This window comes from Leopardus geoffroyi, chromosome B1 (assembly GCF_018350155.1).
Source record: "Leopardus geoffroyi isolate Oge1 chromosome B1, O.geoffroyi_Oge1_pat1.0, whole genome shotgun sequence".
Taxonomy (NCBI): domain Eukaryota; kingdom Metazoa; phylum Chordata; class Mammalia; order Carnivora; family Felidae; genus Leopardus; species Leopardus geoffroyi.
In genome coordinates this window covers 69,875,353-69,884,535 of record NC_059327.1, presented here as the reverse complement: position 1 = coordinate 69,884,535, position 9,183 = coordinate 69,875,353, and the positions used below count along the sequence as shown (strand labels likewise).

The window sequence follows — 9,183 nt, the reverse complement described above, 5'->3', positions numbered from 1 at the left end:
GGTTTCCTTTTCTCCACATCTTTACCAATATTTGTTGTTTGCTGTGTTGCTAATTTTAGCCATTCTGACAAATGTGAGGTGGCATCTCATCATGGTTTTGATTTATATTTCTCTGATGATGAGTGATGTTGAGCATCTTTTCATGTGCCTGTTAGCCATCTGCATGGCTTAGTTACCTACTTTAAATATTGCCTGCAGCATCATTTCCTTGGGGAATCTCTCCATGATGCCATAGATGAGGTCATTATCTCGCTGCCACGTACTGTCATAGGTCTTGTGTTTATTTTATTTTTAATTTATCACTTAGTTGTAGTTTTACATGTTTAGTGTCATTATATTTTTTAGTGTACTCCTTTTCCACTAGCAAATGGTCATAAGGATAGGAAATAGCTTTTGTTCACCAGTAAATTCCCAACACACTACCTAACACATGTTAAGTAATCAGTAATTCTTTTTTGAAAAAAAAATGAGTGGATTTATTGTAAATTAAGAGTTTTCATTGGGTTATAATGTGTTTGGTTTATGAAGTCTCTGTTTCATTCAATATAATTATACAGGCACAATTTTCATTAGCATTTAAGCCCCAAATCAATTAGTTTCCTGTATTTGGAATTTCTGTATTTGTATTATTCCTAAGTGATAATGTCTCAGAAATATTAAGTTATTTATCAAGACTGACATACTAAGCTCAAGTACAAAGGGATTAATGTTCTAACTAAATACATACTAAAACATAATAAACAAAATACATTAAAATACAGCAGTATACATATCAAAATGCTAAAAGGTCTTAAATTTTATAAAATTTTAATCTGTGAGAACTTAATACAGATTAACAGTTAAATCATATAAAATCCACTGATACTATATAATACCAAAATGTTTTGTTTCTCATTACTAGTTATATAGTCACACACACACACACACACACACACACACACACACACAATTATATAGTTTGAATGACAAAAGTAACCACTTATTCAAATACCCATACTGAAACGTGAAATAATTCAAGTCTTGATGATAAAATTTAGTGAGGATGCTAGTCTGTATGTACTAATGAAAATTCTCCCCGAAGTATGGGGAGATAATGAAATCACTTACATGAATCAAGGTGCATATTGAGTTTAGGGAATAGGAGTCTCCTCTGAGTAGAAGCATCAGGGTTAGATTTTAAATGACTTTCACATTCTGCAAGTTAAAAATTACTGCTAGTACTGCTGCTGCTGCTATACAATGATTTTCTTTACCAGTGAAACCATTGGGTGCTTGACAGGAAAAAATAAAAACCACACTGGAAAAGAGCATAATCTCATTTCAGGTCTAAAGTGGTTTCCACTAAAAACGATCCATGAAGAAGAGCTCACATTTCAAAATTACAAAATGTATAAAGTTTTACCAGAAAGGAGAGGCAATAGACACAATAAAGAGCAGATTGAGATTCTCCAGAAAACTTCAGAAAATAGTTGACCATCTGAAAGATATTATACAATGGAATATCCAAAAGTATTAAAAGCGTAAAATAAGGAACAAAAACAAGACAAAAAAATATAAGAAAAGATAACTTAGAGAAAGAACAAAAAACTAATTTCTAAAATTAAAAAGGAAAGTGAGGGGCATCTGGGTGGCTCAGTTGATTAAGGATCCAACTTTGACTCAGGTCATGATCTCATGGTTCATGAGTTCAAGCCCCACGTTGGGCTCCATGCTGACAGCTCAGAACCTGAAGCCTGTTTGTATTCTCTCCCTCTCTCTCTCTCTCTCAAATAAATAAATAAATAAATAAACTTAAAAATAAAAATTAAAAAAGTAAGTGAGAAATGAATAAAAAAGAAAATTGCGATTGTCTAATAACATATTTCTGGCAAACACAGAATTAATAAATTCCAAGAAAGAATTGAGTAAGTTACATGCCTCACATGAGACAAACGCATAGGTATGAAAATGAGATTGAGAGACTTGAAAGATAAATTAAGAAGGTACTCATATCACTGCAGTCAATCAAGGAAGCAGAACCGATAGGAGTTTTATGGAATAAGAAATTTGTTACAATAACTGGACCTTAGACAATTGGGAGAGGAGGCCAAAAACATAATATAAAGTCAGATGACCAAAGAAAAGTCACTATTAAGTGACCTCAAAGAGGAGCTGGTGAAGAAGTGTATGAAAGGCTATTGACTTTGAATCTGGTGGAGGGCTGAAATTGCCATCAGTCAATAGGACGGTAGTTGATGAGAATAACTGGACACAGAGCGGGGGAAAGCAAGGACAAACAGTACCCAAATAGTAATATGTTCAAAGACAATCTGGAACTCAGACAGACTAACTGGAATTCAAGATGAAAAACTATATGAAAACAAACCAAAACAGTTTTCTTTGCATCTAACCTCAAAGATACAGATGATGTGTACAAGAAACAAGCGCCTTTTGCCAAGTACTTAGCCCTGATAAGGGAGGAGATATGATTAAAAACTGGAGAATCCAAGGGACTGAACATTGTTCCACACCAATGAAATGAGCCAACAAATCAGCAATAATATGAAGGCGCTTCAGTGGTGCCTGGGACCAGATACAGATCTGGGACTTCACTTCTGCTTTCCAAATTTCATGCGAATTTTTCTTGCAACCAAGGCTAACCTGGAACCATAGAAATGAAAGAATTCTGGGAATGATAGTTCCAGCTTAGCTACATTGACCAAGTATGAATTCACCACCGTCCTCTTCTTTACAAATTGGCATCCATGCATCACTCTTTAGAACACATGTAATTATCAAACAAATACCTTATTGTGCTTCCATCTATGCAACAATCCATTTAAAACTGAAAACAGGAGGCCCTTCTGCCATGTGGCAGCCCTGGCAGCCTCTGGCCTGGGGCACCCCGACCCTGCCCAACAGCCTGGTGCTCAACATGCACCCGGTCAAGAGCCACCGCCTACAGGATGGCATAGTAAATCCAACAATACGAAAAGATTTGAAAATGGTACCGAAATTCTGTTGTCCAATTGAAGGATGCCCCAGAGGCCCTGACAGACCGTTTTCTCAACTTTCTCTCATAAAACAGCACTTTATGAAAATGCACACCGAAAAGAAGCATAAGTGTAGTAGGTGCAGCAACTGCTAAGGCACCAAGCGGGACTTGAGAAGGCACCCAAGGATTGTGGCAAGACCTTCCAGTGAACGTGTGGCTGTCCCTATGCCAGCAGGACTGCCTTACAGTCCCCTATCTACCAAACTGGCCACGAGATCCCTGCAGAGCACAGGGAGCCACCTAGTAAGAAAAGGAAAATGGAAAACTGCCTGCACAGCCAGAAGCTGTCCAATAAGACCACTGAGTCATTGAGTAGTCAGCCAGCTCCAAGACCAGACACTCAAGAACTAGAAACTTCTTCTTTTGGAGATCTTGCAACCCTAATGCCGGAAAGCAGACTCTTACAACACCTCCAAGATACCCTCAGAAGTTGCTTTTACCCAAGCCCAGAGTGGCTCTGGTTAAACTTCCTGTTCTGCAGTTTTCTCCCACACCTGTCTTTGTGCCTATAGCCAACTCCTCGGCCCAGCCCGTAGTGTTGGGCGTGGATCATCAGGGTTCCGCCCCTGGCGCTGTGCACATACTGCCCTTGTGGGTCGGAACCCTGATTGTCAGCCTAGATTCCGAGGCTGGCTGTCTCAAGGAGAGTCTCCCTCTTTCAAAAATTATAAATCCTGTTGCTCTGGAGCCAATTGGTACAGGTGTTCAGGTGAACTTGGGTAAGAGCCTGTCTAATCCTTTACAAGAACTAGGAAACACATGTCAGAAGAATAGCATTTCTTCAGTCAATGTACAGACGGACCTGTCTTATGCCACACAACACTTCATACCTTCCGCACAGTGGGCCGGCCCCGATTCCTCCGGATCATCCTGTTCTCAAATGGATTTGACGTTTGGTTCTCAAGTCTCCCTTCCCATTAGTGTTCACGCTCAGACATTCTTACCCAGTTCTAAGGTAATCTCTTCCACAGCTGCTCAGACTGATACGTTCACAGATGCCTGTTACCAGTCAGGTGGGATCTCCAGAGAAACTCAGACCAGTGGGATGCAGTGTCGGACAGATGGCCGAGTCCAGATGGACCAAGCTGTAATGTGTGGAGACATTTTTGAGAGCGTCCATTCATCCTACGGTGTTTCCACAGCCAATATCATAAGCAGCAGCCTAGTAGCAGGGACTGTCACTCATGGTTTGTTACCTCAGAACCACCCTAAGACTTTAAATCAAGATACTGAGAAATCTGCACCAATTATGAACTTCAGCGCACAGCACAGTATGCTTCTTTCACAGAACATGACAGATAATCAGACCCAGACTATAGATTTATTAAGTGATTTAGAAAACATTTTGTCAAGTAACCTGCCTGGTCAGACACTGGACGATCGTAGTCTTTTGTCTGACACGAATACTGGACAAGACACCCAGCTCCCATCTGGCCCAGCCCAGAATCCTGCAATTGATTTTGATATCGAGGAGTTCTTTTCTGCCTCATATATCCAAACTCAAACTGAAGAGAGGGAGCTTAACACCATGACCCCTGAACCAGTCTTGGAATTGCTGGGCATAGAGACCCAAACTGACGTCTTCCTTGCAGACACCTCTGCCTAGTCCTATAGCTGTAGGGGAAATTCGAGCTTCTTAGGCCTTGAAATGTTTGACATACAAACACAGACAGACCTAAACTTCTTTTTTAGACGGTGGCCCCATCTGCCTCTGGGAAGTATTCTGAAACACTCCCGCTTTTCCATGAGTACGGATTCGTCTGACACAGAGACCCAAACCGAAGGAATCTCCACTGCTAAAAGCATACCTGCTGTAGAGAGTAAACTTCAATTGAACAGCACAGAAACACAGACCATGAATTCTGGCTTTGAGACCCTTTGAGACTCAAACTGCAATGGGCAACTTTCTTCTGGCCGATTTGGCCTGGAACACGATGGAACCTCGGTTCAGCTCTCTAGAAACCGCAGAACTACACACGGTCTCCAACTTCTAAACGTGAAGTCCGTGCGTGGGTCGGCCTTTAGAGTTTCCTTTCGGGTTCAGCGAACGGAAGGTAGGACAACAGTGTTAAGGCCACTGAACGTAGTTAACTGATGCGTTTACTTCGGTCCTTGGAGGTTCTGTGCCTTTCGTACTTGTAAACACAAAATTCGTGTATAAAGTGAGTGTATTATAAAGTATACGATGTTGATCTAAAAATGATTGTTTCGGGGCGCCTGGGTGGCGCAGTCGGTTAAGCCTCTGACTTCAGCCCAGGTCATGATCTCGCCGTCCGTGAGTTCGAGCCCCGCACCGGGCTCTGGGCTGATGGCTCAGAGCCTGGAGCCTGCTTGGGATTCTGTGTCTCCCTCTCTCTCTGCCCCTCTCTCTGCCCCTCCCCCGTTCATGCTCTGTCTCAAAAATAAACATTAAAAAAAATTATAAAAATGATTGTTTCTGTGTTGCCTCTGTTTGCCCTCTCACAGTCTTCCCATCTTAAAAAAAAAAAAAAAAAAAGTGTATCTCACACCTTTAAAACCCATCTGGCAATTAGCTGAAGCCAAGCTTAGCAGGTAGTACGGTGCCGACTTTTCAAATCTGCAAAACATTTCAGTTGAAATGTGACTCGCTTGACTTAAATTGCACCTAAAATATTTGACGGTGCTGGAGAGAAATTCCTGTTTCCTGATAGTAAATCTAAAGAACTCAGATGCCACGCAGCAGATTCAAGCACGAGTGCTTAGACAGCGTGGGACTCCGGCTGCCTGCAGCTTTATCTGCTTTGACATAACCCTTTTTTTCTGACTTGGGGACAAAGGGAAACTACAGCCAGCTTTAGCTTTTGAGACCATCTTCGTGTAATCAATGCTACTCTTCCTCCACACAAACTAGGAGTGGTCCCAACGTAAATGTACAGTACTTTTCCTTACAAGACGTGTTTCTGTACAATTACTGCTTCAAGAAGTAGCGGCGAGCACCCAGTGTAAACAGTGACCCTTCCGGTCTAAGCGACCGTCTGTCATCCCAACCGCAGAAACGCTGCGTTGTGGAATCATGCCCAGTTAGCTCATACTGGAATGTGTCCTCTGAACACCCCTGCTGCTCTCCCCAGTAGTGGGGGTGGGGGTGGGGGTGCTCCAGAGCTGCTTCTCAAAGTGGACCCACGGGCTGGATCTGAGTTTTGTCTAAATGTTAAGGAAAAGAATAATGGAAAGAGAAAAGGACATCCCCGCCCCCCCTAAATTTCCATACTTTGTGTAAGCTTGAATAGGGCAAGAGTGCGATCAATTATTCTCAACTGAAACTTCATCCACCTCTCATGTTTCCTGGAATAAGGAAAGACTTTGGCCCAGCAAGGGTAGCATTTGTGCCTTGAGGATAACAAGTATAGAACAGATCCACCTGAACTATGGTATTCTGCATTTTGTTGCTTTATTTAGATAGCAATACCAGTCTTCAAAGAAGATGAATACCAGCTACTTCAGTAATCAAGAACATCCACGTTTTTATATATTTTTTTCAACGTTTATTTATTTTTTGGGGGGACAGGGAGAGACAGAGCATGAACGGGGGAGGGGCAGAGAGAGAGGGAGACACAGAATCGGAAACAGGCTCCAGGCTCTGAGCCATCAGCCCAGAGCCCGACGCGGGGCTCGCACTCACGGACCGCGAGATCGTGACCTGGCTGAAGTCGGACGCTTAACTGACTGCGCCACCCAGGCGCCCCTAACATCCACGTTTTTAGATGGGAGCATGGTCACACATGCTCTGGAGGTTTTCTGTGTTTAGGAAATCAGGAATTCTTGATCGCTGGCCAACTTTCAGCAAAGGAAAAATCGGTGCAGCCAATAAGTTTTCTAACTTTATTTAAAAAAAAAGTTCCTTCTGTGGCACAGGCTTTGCTGCTGAAAACTAAATCCTCAAAATAAAATCTAAGGAGTGGACTAATAACTCATTAAATGGATGATGTTTGTATTAATTCCTATCCCATAGAATAGTTGGTAGTGAATCAATAACTTATCCAGGACAGATGAACCTAACCTGATAGATAAAACTTGGCTATGGTCACAGTGGCCTATGAACATGGGTTTCAAAACAGACATAAAGCCTTAACTTAGAATTTTATTATGTTTTAGAATTGTCACCGCCTTAATGTTCAAACATTTATTTAAGTTCTCCTAGTCAGGGAGAATGCGTGTCCGTTTACGGCTTTTTACAAATATATATGCAGTGATCTTTGGCTTTACAAAAATTTTTTTTTTGTCTCTGTTAAAATATTTGTTAATCCAGCCAGTAGAGTTACAGAAAAATGGAGCATGTCGTAATTCTTCATGTAAAGTAAGAACTGTTTCCCTCCCAAACCTTAGCTACCTGAAATGTCCTATGATTATTCATAAAAACTAAAATTCTGTGATTAAAGAGAAGTGAGAATTTAAAAAAAAACTTAAAACAGTCGACTCTCACCATACAATAATACACAGTCACTTTATCCATCCTTGGGCGATTTTTATTCATTTTCTAGCTGAGTCTGAGTCCTTCTTTGATACCCTTTAATGTAACTCTGATAAATTATATACACACACATATAACACACACATATTCTTTTAAAAATAATTAAGGAGTATTCATAAAGCATGTAATTTTTATTTTTGTGACTAATCATGTGATGGTGGCAGATATTTAAACCTTCTTCTTCCCTTAATAATTCCATATTCTTTTAGCTATCCGTAAGCACCTCTGCTTGTTATGGTTCCTTGCCTGATGGGGTGACCCCAAACTTCATTCATGAAATGTCTAAGTCATTAATGGGCTGCTTAGATTGAGTTGTTGTACTTCATTAGCATTTTTTATCACAGGAACATGAGATAGTGTAAGGAAACTTAATTGTCTCAAGTGTGGTCTGAACCTGGTAACTCACTCCCAACGAATAGTGTGGAAGGGAGAGTAATAGTATCTTTGTGGTAGTGAACCCAGACAGACACCCCCTTAACCAAATGATTAAGGATAATGTCACTAAAGAGAAGTCAAGTTGAAATCAGTAGCTCTCTGATATGATGAGATGAGGAAATCATTTGACTATATGGTACTCTTCCTCCAAATCCATAACTCCAGGATAATCATGAGAAAATACCAGAAAGTCTTAACACCAGTAGAACAATGAAATGTTTATAACTGTATATGCCATATATAATGCATATGTATGCAATGTGTATATATAATGTATATGTGTGTACATGCATGCATGAGAATAAGAACACTAAATGAGAATAATTTTTGCCTCTGGGATAATGGGAAAGAAATGGGAACAGAGAGGATACTAAAGCTATATCTAGAATGTAATGGGTGTGTGTGTTTAATAATATAAAAAATGATAAAACATTAAGATTTTCAAAGATAAATTTAAAAAATACTTATTTTATAGTTTTTGAATATTTAGAATGCTTCACAATAAAAATATAATGGAAAAAACTTAAGGATAAAGCTGAATCAGTTTTGCCATTCAAATTAGAAAAAAATTTATTGGTCTTACTTGGTTTAAATTTTTAATATTATTTAAACTTACACACTGAACATATTTGGAGGAGAATTAAGACTTTGTTATAAAGCACAAAATACTTGTTATTAAATACCTATCAGAGTTTATGTCTTATATTCATTGTAGCAATTCTCCTCCAGAGGAAAGACTAGAATTATTCTGATCCAAGGACATGATTGGTCCCTCACTTTAAATAGATGCTGTGATGTGATGCATAGCAGCAATGTATGCCAATTCCAGAATATGAATTTGGAATGTAGGAAAGGATTTCGTGAACATATAGCAATGGAAATGGAGTTGGTCTTTTAATAACTGCAGCAGCTGTTGAAATAAAGAGGAAATACTGAATATTTTTATGAAAATAACCTCAAGATGTTTATTTCCTTTATTTTTTTAAAAAAAAATATTTAATTCAATTATGCTGTTTCCATGGCAAAGCCATATAATTGGATAAAAATACACTTGAAAATGATGCCTTGTATTTTTCTGGTGCTAACACAAAATTATTGAAGAATGAAGACAGCCATGCCTAAATATCCTCAGCTTACTTCTGAATGTCACTAATGGCATTTGCTCCTTAAGCAAGAGCATCACGTTGCTGACTTTATCCTAGACAAAGCACAGGAGGTCAAC

General features: G+C 39.6%; 1 pseudogene; it reads left to right on the top strand.

Moving 5' to 3' along the window:
* Positions 1-2,896: 2,896 nt before the first annotated feature.
* LOC123582900 lies at positions 2,897-5,028 on the top strand (annotated as a pseudogene).
* The last annotated feature ends 4,155 nt before the right edge of the window (positions 5,029-9,183 follow it).